Source organism: Castor canadensis, chromosome 12 (genome assembly GCF_047511655.1).
Source record: "Castor canadensis chromosome 12, mCasCan1.hap1v2, whole genome shotgun sequence".
Taxonomy (NCBI): Eukaryota; Metazoa; Chordata; class Mammalia; order Rodentia; family Castoridae; genus Castor; species Castor canadensis.
In genome coordinates this window covers 24,123,670-24,139,148 of record NC_133397.1, presented here as the reverse complement: position 1 = coordinate 24,139,148, position 15,479 = coordinate 24,123,670, and the positions used below count along the sequence as shown (strand labels likewise).

Sequence of the window (15,479 nt, the reverse complement as noted above, 5' to 3'; positions counted from 1 at the left end):
GCAAAGAGCAGATCCCTCCAGAAAGGTAACGTTGAACAAATTGATGTCATTGTTTAGGGATCCAGTGCAAAGCAGGAAAGATGAAGAACATTCCAGCAGAGTCTGAAGATTATATATATTGTATATTCTTTTGTATATATACATATATATACAGCACAACATCCTCAGTCACAGGTGATGTGATCTTAAAGAGCTAATCATGGAATTTCTAGCAACCACTACTGTGCTAAATGTCTGAACAGGGGCTGTGTTCGAGGAGTCATGCTGCATGCTGAATGTGAGGAAAAAGGGAAAGAAAAGGCAGGCAGGAAGACCACAAAGATGCAATCCTTGCCCCAGCTTGCTCTTAGCCAGCCTCTTAAAACTTCTATTTTACTAAAAGTAAAAATGTAGGTTTACTTTTTAAAAGTATAATTTCCCCACAATAAATTAGAGCCATTTAAGTGTACAGGTTGTTTTTCCATAAAACATTTAGTTTAACTATGCAAATAGTAAAATTAACAACACTTTAAACAAATGCCACTAATCCCATGTTCAAATGTCATTTCATTTGTTGCCATTCTCGTAACCACTATCACACATACTTTTCATTCAGTGTCCTGCATGCTTCCTTTAAGTGTTTTATCCTGAGCGCTGTTCCTAGTGCTACATACTCTTGGTATTTATGTCAACAGCCACATAATACCTTCTATGATACTAATATTTGTTTGGAGGTTCAGATCCCTTGCGTCTTCTGCCTTCTCCCCAATCGGTTCTTTGTTCATAGTGTACACTATTTATAGGAGATGCCAAGCAAGAACCCTTAAACGGCATCAGACTGTGCTAAAGGCAAGCCCTATTGGGAGTTTGTTTTCTTCTCTACTCCAGACTTCTGAAGCTTTCTTTTTGGCCCTGAAAATAATTTATCTAGAGTCTCATGAGAAGGAGCAGTATATTTCTATTTCTTGCCCACTGTGAGATCTGATACCAGGTTCCATGTCAGAATTTACATAAGGAATGATGGCTATAACCTGCCTCCAGGTCTCAGTGACGTTTTTGAAATTCCTAGAAGCCAGATTTCTGGGCAGATAGTGTCTCATGATGGGAAGACAAAGAGCTGTAGACAGCATGGAATGCTGGAAAAGTCTGGAACACAAGGTCTGTGACAAAAGGGCAGGGAAGGGGTAGTCACAGAAGACATGGACAGATGGAAGCTAAGTCCTGAGTAACTGGGAGCCATGATCAGCCTTTGAAGGTGCATTGTAAGATGACCATCACTCTGGGAGTAGTGGGATAGATGAGTTGGCAAGGCTGAGATTTTAGACTATTTAGGTAATATTCTTTCTGAGTCAAGATAAAAATGTAAATGATAGCTACCACTTACATAAAACTACAAGCCAGGCACTGCTCTGAGCACTTACACAAAGCAATTCCTTTCATTCTCATGACAATTTGATGAGATAAATGCTATCATCTCACTATACAGATAGGAAAATGAGGCCCAAAAAGGTTAAGTGTCATTTTAAAGGTGACACCCCTAGCAATTGGTGATGGAAAGACTTGAAATTGACAGCTTGGCTCATCTAGCTCCATGGGTCACACTTGGATTCAATAGCTAAGTGTAAGCCCCATGCATAAGGCTAGCAAATGTTTTCTACAAAAACCAGACAGTCAATATTTTGGGTATAGAAGGCCATAATGGTCTTTGTCACAACTATTCAACTCAGCCGCCCTATATTGGGAAAGCAACTCTAGGTAATATGTGACCATTATTAACTTACTTATGGAGGCTACCATTTAGAATCCATGTATTTCTCAGGTGTCATGAAACACTTTTCTTCTTTTTACTTTTTACAACCATTCAAAAATGTAGATATGAACAAATGTGGATATTAACAAACTGATTCCAAAGTGCATATGGAGAAGCAAAAGACCCAGAGTAGCCAACACAATGTTGAAAGAGAAAAGTCAGATGATTGACACTACCCGACTTCAAGACCTATTATGGAATTATAATGAACGGTGTGGTATTAGCCAAAGAACAGACAAATAGATCAATGGAACAGAATAGAGAGCCCAGACAGGCCTGCACAAATATAGTCAATGCATTCTTGACAAAGAAACAAAGCCAATAAAGTAGACCTTTGGCATCCACAGGTACATACTTCCAAGGAGGCACCATTGATGAAAAATCGCAGATGCTCAGGAGGCAGAGTTCACAGCTGTGCTGTTGAAGCTTGGTTCATTTTTCCCACCATGCTACCCACCTTCTGTTAAAAACAGGCCAGCTTTCAACAACTGTAAAATTTTCACTTCATTGCTTAAATTAAGCATGCTAACTTTTACCTTGCTTTTGGGGCACCATTTGCTTTTTGGGAGGCAGATTTTTACACAGTGAAGGGCAGGAAAATACTCAGCAGATCATTCAACAATTTAAACACAACTGATGATAATGTGGGACTGACTTAGAGTTTCTCCACCTCAACTGAACTGCATAATGTGTGCTCGGGAATTTAAAATGTTGGGTTTTGAAATTTCTTCTGATTTTTTTAAACTGTGTTTGGCCAAGCCCATCTGTAGTAAGTTCACAAATAAAGCAGGCTTACTGTACAGTGGAGAAAAGTTAGTCATTTCAACAAATGGTGCTGGAATGATTGGACAATATGCCAAAATATGTGTAAAATATTTTGAAGTCCCTTTTAGCACGTAGGTCACATAAAATCATGTATCAGACTGGATTTGAACTAACAGTTCAAAGTTTGCCAACCAATCTCTGATCTAGACTGGCACTGAAAAGAGATTATCCAGGTGAGATGTGGATTAGCTATAACCTTCATAGGAAGGCTGGGGAACTGAAATAGTAAAAATATTGGCTTTAAAAAGGGTGAGAAAAGAGGGGGAAGAATGCAGAAGAGACAAAGCACAGTGAAACCTAACATAGGTATTACATTTAAGCACAGCAGGGAAGACCAGAGAAGGGCTTAGGAGAGGTCCCTTCAGTATCTGCAGGACTGGGTATCAAATCTGTTTTTATGTAGTCCCTAAACCAGGACTAGAGCAGTGAAGACAGGCCATCCCTTGGTAGAATAGCTAGGGCTACCCAAACAAGAATGGGCTGCCCAGAGCTCTGTCCCAGCAGCAGCAGAGACTGGGGATCGTGGTGCACATGTGGTACACACACCAGGCAGAGTTTAAGAGCTTGGACACCCTTGGTTTTGTCAGCCCCTCCAAGCCTCTGCTTCCCCACCTATAAAGTGAGGTTGGTAATACTTGCCTTTATGTACATGCAGCCTCAGTGTTCTGGGATTTCCCCATATTGCTAAATGCTCAGGAGTCCATTTTTAACTAGATGATGAGTCATCCATCATAACTGCTTGGGCTTACAAAGAAACTGAGCCTGTAATCTAAACGCTAAGTGCCCAGACTCAAAAACCCAGATGGAAACTTATAGCCCTTTGGTCCTGCCCCCATTGACTCTGAGAGGGACTTGGGCTATAGTCCCATTCTCTGCTTCCAAAAGACACATGGGGAAGAAAATCAATGCCTACAGTAACTGAGGCATTGTGGCAAAAATTATCAAAGCACTTGTGGCATCATTGAACCAAGTCATGGGATCCTGGGAAACTTGTCCCTTGTGGAAAGTTGTTTAGCATTAAGCTGTGGATCTATGAAGGGCTTTGAGCTCCCTGAAAATCTCCCACCTCAGTATGATCAGTAAGAGAAAAAAAAAAAAAAAAACATTCTTGATAGGAATGAAAGAGAAAGAAAACCTGTGCATGCTCTGAGGAAAAAGTTTGGCTGAGATCGGTCATCTAAGTAGGACAAGTCTGTGACTTCTGATGTTTGGAACTGACAAAGTGCCATTACAGCACCAGGCCTTGGCCAGGTATAGTCACACAGGCTTCTGCCTCAGGGATGTGTCTTCTAAAACAGTCTCTGTGGACCTGTCCCCTGCTGCCTGGACCCCCAAAGATTCCGGTTTGAGAGGTCTGCATATGCAGACCACTCAAAGTCTCTTGGGTGCCGCTTATGTGTGTCCAAGTTAAAAGCTCAGTTCACAGTGTGTTAGCCCAGCAGCTGGCCAGAGGTGAGTGGCGTGATTTTACTAGCCAGATTAAAGACTTCATGCTCTCTATTCTATACATTTCCTTGGTGTTTGTCCACTTACACAGTGCCCCAAGCGCAATTTTCTACCCGCCATCCCTTCTTTGAGGAAGACAGCCATTTGGTGACTTTGATCAAGCACGTAATCACTCTGTATTTTGACTTCCTTGTCTATAAAACAGGAATGAGACTAGCTTCCCTGCCCCCCTCCTGGGGTTGTTGTGAGGATCAAAGAACAGGAAAGTGCTACGTAAGCAGGAGTTGTACACGTGAGAGGTGACCTGCCTCCCTGGATGAAAGGAAGGTGCCTCCCCTGCACATCAGAGAGAATGGTCAAGGGCAACACAAGTGGAACTGAGCTCCTTCCTCAGTGTATCTTAAATTCTTGGGCTCTCTGAAAAGCAGAATGTCCTCACAGCAGCCCTAGAGGCAAGATTTATGACCCTCTTGACATTTTTACAGGTTCAGAGGGCTATACCCTGCTAGAGACCATACCAGCAAGGGAAGGGTGGGCCTGGAGTCCCTAATGCCATCCCCCAAGCATCAAGTGGAGAGCTGGAAAGGGGAGGGTCAAGGTCAGCCAGGGTGGCTCCTTGCATCATTCTTGACTTTAAGCAAGTTCTCGGGTGACTGTGTTACATGGGGTCACTGTCAGTTCCCATCAGCATGCAGGCCTGCAGGATGCTACTGTAGCCAGTGGGCAGACACCACCTTTGGCCAGCTATGGGGACTAAGTTGGAAAACCTTGGGTCACAATTGGCTGCTGCTCCTGCCTCAAAATTTCAGGTGCTCTGGAGAACATGGGTGTCCTATCAGTGTGGTATTCATGCAGTCACAGCCACAGTCAGTGCAAGGTGACACTGAGGTCCTGAGAGCCTCTCTGGAGCTGTTGAGTTGGATTCTGAATATTTTGTCTCTGAATTCTAGACTAGTTGAGGGGAGCAGACCTCTGAGATCACCTGGTTTGCTGCCTCAGATTACTGAAATACAGAAAGGTTAGTAAACTTGCCAAAGACCACTCAGGTAAGGTACCAAGGTAGAGCATGCAACTCAGTTCTCCTTAGTCTTTCCCAGAAACCATAGTCCTTTTGAAAGGAAGTTATTAGAAGACTTATGTGTTATCCCGACCCTGTGGGAATGTATTCTCTGGCCATGCCTACATGACCAGTATTTTCAGCTGCTCTTGCCATCTATCAGTTAGGTTTATCATAAGGATGGCCAAAGAATTATTTAGGATTAATGATGTCATAGCTGTAGGTAGACTGAACCTATTTTATGAAAACTATTACAGATGGTTTACATACAAATCAGTTTTTTATTTTTATGCTGGTCTTATGTATTTCCAGTACTGGGGATGGAACCTAGGGCCTTGTGCATGCTAGGCAAGCACACTACCACTAAGCTACATCCTCAGTCCTACAGATGGTTTAAAAAGCCCCAAACCACCATTGTCTAAATAGCCAGTGTCCTGTACCAGTGGCCAAAAAGAGACACCAATCAACCATTCCAGGCTCATTCCAGAGACCAGTGCACCCTCCTGTCTCCATTCCCAGCTCCTCAACCCATATCTGCCATCAGGTACCCTGTGCCCCGTGGGAAGGAAGCAGTCTTCACAGAAGAGAGCCTGATCAAAGTTGACCTGCAGTTTTGCCCTGGGCCTTGAATGCTTCCCATTCAGATATTTTTCCCAACCTTTTCAAGGGGGCAGTTGAGGCAGAGCCAGGGAGGAACAGCTTGTAGAAGAGAGTGCCATGGTAACTGCCATTGCTGGTGGCAGGCTCCAGAACCCTCACTACTCCTATGTTAATGTCCTCTCTGACCACCCCCAGTGCCAGCTCTGCCTTGGCCACCTCAGGCCAGAACTAAAAGGTGGCCATAGATTCCCCAAAGTTGGCTGAGAGTAGGAGTGATGCTTATGGAGCCCCAAGATGAGCCCCAGGAAGTGTGAGGGAAGCTTCATGGTCTTCCCCATCAGGAAGACCTCCTCTCAGAGACAGATGGGAGACTTTGTTGTGAAGGAAGAGAGCCTTGCTGCTACTGTTACCTCCAGATACAAGTGGAAACAGTGGCCTAAGGCAGGAGCTTGGAGGTAGGCAGCTCTGTGCAAGAGGCGCTGGGTTAGCTCCTCAGCACCATGGGGGGGAAAAAAACAAACAAAACTCTCTCTTAGGCCTTCCCCCATGAGCCAGGACTCTGGTCACCAACTTTGTCTCTGTCTACCCATGTCCTTTTATATCTGAGGCTGGCAGACTCATCTTGCTCAAAATACAACTTGTATCATGCCACTCTCCAGCTAAAGGACTCTTAATAGCTTCCCATTTCCCACTAAGGCAAACCCAAAGTCTAGGTTTGCCATGTGACCTTGGGTCAGCCATTCAACCTCTATAAGGTTCAGGTTTTGTAAATGTAAAATAAAAGACTTAGATAAGATCTTCTTAGAAGTCTCTTTAAGCCAGAAGTCTCTGATCATTCCTATGTCCTCCTGGGACCAGGTTCTGATCATTCCACTGTATCCGACACCTCACCCTCCTTGGGCCAGCCAGGTGCTCCAGTTCAACTGGGCTGAGGAGCTCCACCCTCCCCCTGGGCATGCACTGCTCCCTCCCTTTGCTCCTCTGGGTTTAATTTAGTTCTACTCACTTTATAGCACCTCCCCCTTGAGACTTTACCAGCCCACACCCATCAATCAGTTCTCAGCACCCTGTTGCCTCTGTTACAGCAACTTCTACCTATTTTGGTGCTTAATTCTTCTCCAGTGATTTTATGCAGATCTATTCTCTTTCCCCAGAGGGTTCCTCACATTAGGTTTAGTGTCTGGCAGCCAGGCTCAGCCCAACTTGAGCTCTTCGAAGGGTGCTCAGAGAGTTAATTGACAGGAGCAAAAACGCAACTTGATGAAAATGATGATTGACAATAAAGTCCTAAAAATCTAGAAGCTCTGGGTGACATCCTGGGAAAGTAGACTCCTATCCTGTGCTGGCTGCTCAGAGCAGGAATGTGGAGGCAAGTATGTGAGTGGCAGCGTAGGTGTGGGGGGGATGAAGGCAGGCCATGCAGACAGGAGAGTGTGACCCCAGTTCTAGGGCTGGCTCTGCTAGCATCCAGATGAGTGACCTGAGCAAGTCCCCTCTCCTGGCATCAATAATTTGAAGGATCTGGGCTACCAGAGGCTCTCTAATATCTCATGACACTCTTATTTGGAAAGATAGTATTTCTAAAAGGCTGGAAAGGACTTCCTCCAGGAAGGAAGGGAAGCCAGTCTCCAGGAAGGACTCTTGAGTTCTTGCAAAACAGATGTTGACTAGCTTTACCTGCTTTACAAGTGAAAAGGCTTTTCTTTGCTCTCACAATAAGTTCACTCAGCTCCCACCCTTGGCTTTGCATTGACAGGCCTGTCATGGGTGCGTTACCAAGGCAACAAGTTTTTATTCACAGGCATGACAGTCTCCTGGGAACTTCTGACCCATTCGAGGAAAATGAAATGCTAGCAAAAATTGTATTTTATTAGATAGTAGTTTCTCACCAACTTGCTTTTGCCAGTTGTGGTTTTGAGATAATGCTGTTTTTGTTTTATAAGCTGAAACTTTCAAGCAGGAATCTGTTCTCACATGTGTTGTTTGTTTAAGCCTATTTTAAAATTTAAACAGAAATCTTAATTTGGTTCTCTCTTCCCTGGGGTTTTACTGTCACACGGAAGGTGGCAAAAGGCCCTGGCTCTGGACTCAGGCTCAGGACCAAATTCAGACTCCTCTACTTATTCGCTGAATGATCCTGGATAATTTATTTAGTTTCTCAGTTTTCTCATCTGTAAAATGGGAATGATGGTACAGTCTGTCTTAAGTGGGAACAGCTATATGCAGTCAACCATATATATCTGTAAATTCTATATCCATATATCCAGCCATGGATCAAAAAATTTGAAAAAAAGATGCATTTATACTTTAGTATATACAGACTTTTTTACATCATTCTCTAAAAAAATACAATATAACAACTATTCTTACATAGCATTTACATTGTATTAGGTTATACAAAGCTATCTAAAGAGAACTTAAGCCAGGCGCCAGTGGCTCATGCCTGTAATCCTAGCTACTCAGGAGGCAGAGGTCAGAAGGATCGCAGTTTGAAGCCAGCCTAGGCAAATAGTTCTCAAGACCCTATCTTGAAAAATACCATCACAAAAAAGGGCTGCTGGAGTGGTGCAAGGCGAAGGCCCTATATTCAATCCCCAGCACCACACACACAAAAAAAAGCTAACTTAAGATATATAGGAAGATGTGCATGGATATGTGCAAACACCATCATGTTCTATAAAGAACTTGAGCATCACAGATTTTGGAAGACAGTGGGGTGGGTGTCCTGGAACCCATTCCCCATTGACAAGTGCAAGTGATTCTATAATAGTAATCTCCCCAGTGCCTGAGAGAATAAACATCTCTCTTTTCTCTGAAGATGGTCACTTTCATTGTAGGCCTCAAAGAATCTCACAAATTTTTGAGGAGTCTGAATAGCACATAATTAAAAGTAACCAAGCACATAAATAAACAAGGTATCCATGAGCAAGAATTAGCAGGAAAAAAAAAATTAAGCAGAAACTAAACAGAAAACTTTGGATGCTGAAATTACCAGACAAAACTAAACTTTATACTTTAGAAAAAAAAATACTTAGCTGGACATGTAGCTCACACCTTTAATCCTAGCTATTTGGGAGGCAGAGATGGGAAGAATCACAGTTCAAGGCCAGCCTGAGCAAAAAGTCCTCAAGACCCCATCTCAACCCATAAAAAGCTAGGCACAGTGGTACACACCTATCATCTCAGTAATGTGGAAAGCATTTAGGAGGATCACAGTCCAGGCCAGCCAGGACAGAAAAGTGAGACCCTAGTCAAAAACTAATGAAAGCAAGAGGGAGGAGTGGAAATATAATGGAGGGGGTAAATTTGTTCAAAGTACACTGTATTCATGTATGGAATTAGCTCAGTGAAATCCCCTTGTATTATTAACATATGATAATTAAAAATAAAATTTTTTTAAATGTTTAAATGAAAACAAAAAAGTGGTAAAGCATCTGCCTGGCAAGCACAAGGTCCTAAATTCAAACCCCATTACCAAAAAACAAAACAAAACAAACTGGAGATTTTATAGAAACCCCAAATTATATTAAAATTATCAATTTGATAAAGAACTAACTGGAAATTAAATTTGAAAAATAAAATCACCAACTTTCAAAATTTTCAGTGATCAGTTTTGTAGACAATTAGCCAGCATGGTAGAACATGTCTATACTTGGGAGGTGCAGGCAGGAAGATTGTGAGTTCAAAGCTAGCCTGGGCCACATAATGAGATCATGTCTCAAAAAGAAAGAAAGAAACAAACAAACCAAAGCAATAAACCAAGTAAGTAAACTCAACAGCAAACTAGACCTAACTGAGAGAATGAATAAACTACAGGTGTCACGACTGTAGAACAAAAAAAGATGGTACAGTTAGAAGAGAGGCAAAGAATCGTGGTATGTGAAACTAGAAAGCCAAGCAAACAGTTCATTTGCATTAAGTAAAGGCAATATTTCAAAAGATATTGACAGAGAATTTCTTAAAACTGATGAAAGCTATCAAGTCATGGACTCAGAATTTATTATGAATGTCAAGTAAGATAAATTCACAGACATCAGTAAACCAGGAAATAAACATATAAAATAGACTGTGATATATTTCGCCCGACTGCATGCTCTTTGGCAGTGTGACTTGTCATTCTTCCCATCCACCTGTGAAGTCCATTTCCTTCCCTTTGAATCTGGGCTGACTGCATCAACCCATAGAAGCAGCAGAAGTGATTCTGGGGCCTGGGCATTAGAAGGCCTTGCATTGTTTTGGTATATTGAGTCATGCAGGATATTCAGGCTACCCATACACACAGACCAGCAATGTGGAGGAGCACTAAGACACCTCAGGTAACAATACCAAGCCCCAGCGATGTCATTTTAGACCCTTCAAGTCGGTTCCAGATGACACTATGTGAAGCGGGAACAAGATGTCCCTGCTGAGGTGTTCAAAACTGCAAATCTACTGAACTGAAAGTACAGTGGTTCCTGCTGTGAGTCACTAAGAGTCAGTGCAATTTGCTATGCACCAAAAGATAACTATGATATAGAAGATTCACAAAGTTTACAAATTTCTGGTAAGATGATGTAAAGGAAAAGGGGCTTGGGGATATAACTTAGTGGTAGAGTCCATGTTTAGCATGCATAGCACCCTGGGTTCAATTCTTAGTTCCACCAAAAGAAAGAAAGAAAAAGCAAAACAAAAACCAAGGGAAGTGAGAAAAGTCACAAACAGCCAGTATCAGAAATGAAGGGTAGGTGCATGACTACGAAAGCTAAAGATACTGGAGCACAGAAAATCATTCACAAATTTTATGCCAAAAGCTCAAAAATTTACTTAATTTTTGAGAACATGTTCCTATAATAAAATTTCCCAAAACTGATTTAAAAAGAAACAGAAAATATGACTTAATTCTATGACCATTAAGAAATGAATCAGATTCACCACAACCAAGTAGGCTTCATCCCAGGGATGCAGGGGTGGTTCAACATACGAAAATCAATAAACGTAATAAACCACATTAACAGAAGCAAAGACAAAAACCACTTGATCATCTCAATAGATACAGAAAAAGCCTTTGATAAGATCCAACACCATTTCATGATAAAAGCTCTAAGAAAACTAGGAATAGAAGGAAAGTACCTCTACATTACAAAAGCTATATATGACAAACCTACAACCAGCATTATACTTAATGGAGAAAAACTGAAACCATCCCCTCTAAAATCAGGAACCAGACAAGGATGCCCATTATTTCCACTCCTATTCAACATAGTACTGGAATTCCTAGCCAGAGCAATTAGGCAAGAAGAAGGAATAAAAGGAATACAAATAGGTAAAGAAACTGTCAAAATATCCCTATTTGCAGACAACATGATCCTATACCTTAAAGACCCAAAAACTCTACTCAGAAGCTTCTAGACATCATCAATAGCTATAGCAAGGAAGCAGGATATAAAATCAACATAGAAAAATCATTAGCATTTCTATACACTAACAATGAGCAAACAGAAAAAGAATGTATGAAAACAATTCCATTTACAATAGCCTCAAAAAAAATCAAATACCTAGGTGTAAACCTAACAAAAGATGTGAAAGACCTCTACAAGGAAAACTATACACTTCTGAAGAAAGAGATTGAGGAAGACTATAGAAAGCAGAGAGATCTCCCATGCTCATGGATTGGAGAATCAACATAGCAAAAATGTCGATACTCCCAAAAGTAATCTACATGTTTAATGCAATTCACATCAAAATTCCAATGACATTCATTAAAGAGATCGAAAAATCTACCGTGAAATTTGTATGGAAACACAGGAAGCCACGAATAGCCAAGGCAATACTCAGTCAAAAGAACTATGCTGGAGCTATCACAATACCTGACTTCAAACTATATTACAAAGCAATAACAATAAAAACAGCATGGTACTGGCACAAAAATAGACATGAAGACCAGTGGAACAGAATAGAGGACCCAGATATGAAGCCACACAACTATAACCAACTTGTCTTTGACAAAGGAGCTAAAAATATACGATGGAGAAATAGCAGCCTCTTCAACAAAAACTGCTGGGAAAACTGGTTAGCAGTCTGCAAAAAACTGAAACTAAATCCGTGTATATCACCCTATACCAATATTAACTCAAAATGGATCAAGGATCATAATATCAGACCCCAAACTCTAAAGTTGATACAGGAAAGAGTAGGAAATACTCTGGAATTAGTAGGTATAGGTAAGAACTTTCTCAATGAAACCCCAGCAGCACAGCAACTAAGAGATAGCATAGATAAATGGGACTTCATAAAACTAAAAAGCTTCTGTTCATCAAAAGAAATGGTGTCTAAACTGGAGAGAAAACCCACAGAGTGGGAGAAAATATTTGCCAGCTACACATCAGACAAAGGACTAATAACCAGAATATATAGGGAACTTAAAAAACTAAATTCTCCCAAAATTAATGAACCAATAAAGAAATGGGCAAGTGAACTAAACAGAACTTTCTCAAAAGAAGAAATTCAAATGGCCAAAAAACACATGAAAAAATGCTCACCATCTCTAGCAATAAAGGAAATGCAAATTAAAACCACACTAAGATTCCACCTCACCCCTGTTAGAATAGCCATCATCAGCAACACCACCAACAGCAGGTGTTGGCGAGGATGCGGGGAAAAAGGAACCCTCTTACACTGTTGGTGGGAATGTAGACTAGTACAACCACTCTGGAAAAAAATTTGGAGGCTACTTAAAAAACTAAACATTGATCTACCATTTGATCCAACAATACCACTCTTGGGGATATACCCAAAAGACTGTGACACAGGTTACTCCAGAGGCACCTGCACACCCATGTTTATTGCGGCACTATTCACAATAGCCAAGTTATGGAAACAGCCAAGATGTCCCACCACTGACGAATGGATTAAGAAAATGTGGTATCTATACACAATGGAATTCTATGCAGCCATGAAGAAGAACGAAATGTTATCATTCGCTGGTAAATGGATGGAATTGGAGAACATCATTCTGAGTGAGGTTAGCCTGGCCCAAAAGACCAAAAATCGTATGTTCTCCCTCATATGTGGACATTAGATCAAGGGCAAACACAACAAGGGGATTGGACTATGAGCACATGATAAAAGCGAGAGCACACAAGGGAGGGGTGAGGATAAGTAAGACACCTGAAAAATTAGTTAGCATTTGTTGCCCTTAACGAAGAGAAACTAAAGCAGATACCTTAAAAGCAACTGAGGCCAATAGGAGAAGGGGACCAGGAAGTAGAGAAAAAGTGAGATCAAAAAGAATTAACCTAGAAGGTAACACCCACGCACAGGAAATCAATGTGAGTCAATGCCCTGTATAGCTATCATTACCTCAACCAGCAAAAACCCTTGTTCCTTCCTATTATTGCTTATACTCTCTCTTCAACAAAATTAGAAATAAGGGCAAAATTATTTCTGCTGGGTATTGAGGGGGTAGGGGGGAGAGGGAGGGGGCGGAGTGGGTGGTAAGGGAGGGGGTGGGGGCAGGGGGGAGAAATGACCCAAGCCTTGTATGCACATATGAATAATTAAAAAAAAAAAAAAAGAAATGATTCAGAAGTAGAAAATCTGCTAAAAAATAACATTCCAGGGTTTTATTGGTCCATTGGTAAGTTCTACTAAAGATTAACAGGAAAAATCCCATTTATTTTACAAGCTATTCCAGAAAACAGAATAGGAATATTTCCAAATTCATCTTATGAGAATTTATAACATCAGAACCAATATCCAACAGGGACAATGCAAGAAAGGAAAATTACAGTTCAATCTCATTCATCAGCACATAAGAAAAAAAACATTAAAAATGTTAGCTTGTTCAGTCCAGCAATACCTGAAAACGAAATGTACCATGACCAACTAAATTCTAACCCAGGAATGCATGTATGGTTCAGTATTATTAAATATATTGTTATAATTCAGCATAATAATATATTTAAGTGGAGTCACTTCATTCTTTCCCTAGATGTTGAAAATACATTTAACAAAATTTAATATTAACTCCCAATTAAATAATATAATCAATAAAATAGAAACTTGTGGATAATTCCTTAATGTGAGCACACACACCTATGTATGTACGTATTAACAGAGATCACTATCTAATTGAACAGGGAAACATTTTTTTCTCTTGCTTTTTGGAAGTGAGACCACATAGCCCTTAAATATATGAAAACAGATTCGATGTCTGTGGGGAGTGGACTATGAAAACTTAACATAAGCACAGTTGTGCTCAATGACCTACAGGCTGAGTTTGGCACGGCCCCCTCTGGAGAAGACAGCCAGAGGCAAAATGCAGCACAGCTACTTTTCCTAAGTTGTTTATGTTCAGAGTAGAGAGCAGATTTCTCTTGTTACATTGTCACCCCCCCCTCCCAAGAACTGTTGCTCCACCTTCTTGTTTACCACTGGATGTAAAAGACTCCCTGAAGGAGGGCAAAAGGCTTTTTGATCTGGGTTTTTTGATTGGCTACCTGCCAGCTGCTCTAGCTGTTGCATGTCCACCAGAGCAGCTTCCTGCGCAAAGAACTTTATACATAAGCTTTAGAAAGCTACGCTAAAGAAAAGCTAAAGAGAACACGGGACAGTGTGAGTCTAAAGAAGGAGACTTTAAAGAACAGAAAAGAAGCAAGGTTTTAAAGAATTGTAAAGGAGTAAGGAAGAAAAGAAGCAATGAGGCTGTTGTGTGTCTTCATCCTAGCGCCCAACACACCTGGCCCCAACTTTCTGCATGTCTGTCTTTTATTGTTTGTCCTTTCTGCATCTCCAGTCGCCCCCAGTTAGGTCAGGAGAACCAGGAAAGCATGAGGAAGCTTGCTACAAACTTCTTTTGTAATAAAAGAAATTTAAATTAAAATGATCATTTCTTACCTGTGACATTTGCAAAAATTCTAAAGCCTGCCCATATATTTAATCGTCAAGCTGTAGAACACATATACTTTTTGAACACATACACACACTGTTGGTGGGAACTAGAAATGGTACAATCCATATGGAGATAAAGTCAGTAATATTTCTGTGTCTACTGACCCTGGATCCCAGTTTTAGGAATTTATCCAAAGTTGTATGTCCAACAGCATGAAACAGTGATGTGCATATGATCATTCATGGCAGCATTATTTGTAATTGCAAGCAATTAGAAACAACCTAAATTCCCATATTGGGAATGGTAGAACATATATGGTACATATGGAATATTATGGAAGTTGGAAAAAATGAAGCTCTCTGAATTTACATAGTGTGACTTCAGTATATACAGGTAAGTGGAAAAAAATCAAGATGTGAAAAATGTATAGTAGGTTGTCTTTTAAAATAAAGAAAACATAAGAACATAGGTTTAAAAAGAAAGAAAGAAACAAGGAAACTAATGAAGTTGGTTATTACCTACAGGAATGATAGCAATAAAATGGAAAGAAGGGAACAGGAGTTCCCAGAATACATCTTTTCATTTGATTTTGACTTTTGGACCATGTTACATTTTACACAAAGTATAATCAACAATAAACACTACACTGACTATGAACAGAAAAGCCTAGCTTGTCAGTTATACCATCACAACACAGGGACAAAAAAATTAACTCAAGTGATTTTGAATTTTTTTCTTTTTGCAGTGCTGGAAATCGAGCCCATGGCCTGTGTATGCTAGGCAAGCACTGTGCCATGAGCTACAACCCCATCCCTAACCCAAATGATTTTGGAGACAATATTTTGATTATACACCCTGAGTGAGCAAAGAACAACAGAAAATTTGAACTTCAT

General features: G+C 40.7%; 1 protein-coding gene across 6 annotated transcripts in view; it reads right to left on the bottom strand.

Annotated features, from left to right (window-relative positions):
* The window catches only part of Plb1 (phospholipase B1), a 131,812-nt gene that overhangs the window by 105,746 nt on the left and 10,587 nt on the right, over positions 1-15,479 (bottom strand). The gene's annotated exons all lie outside the window — the stretch shown is intronic.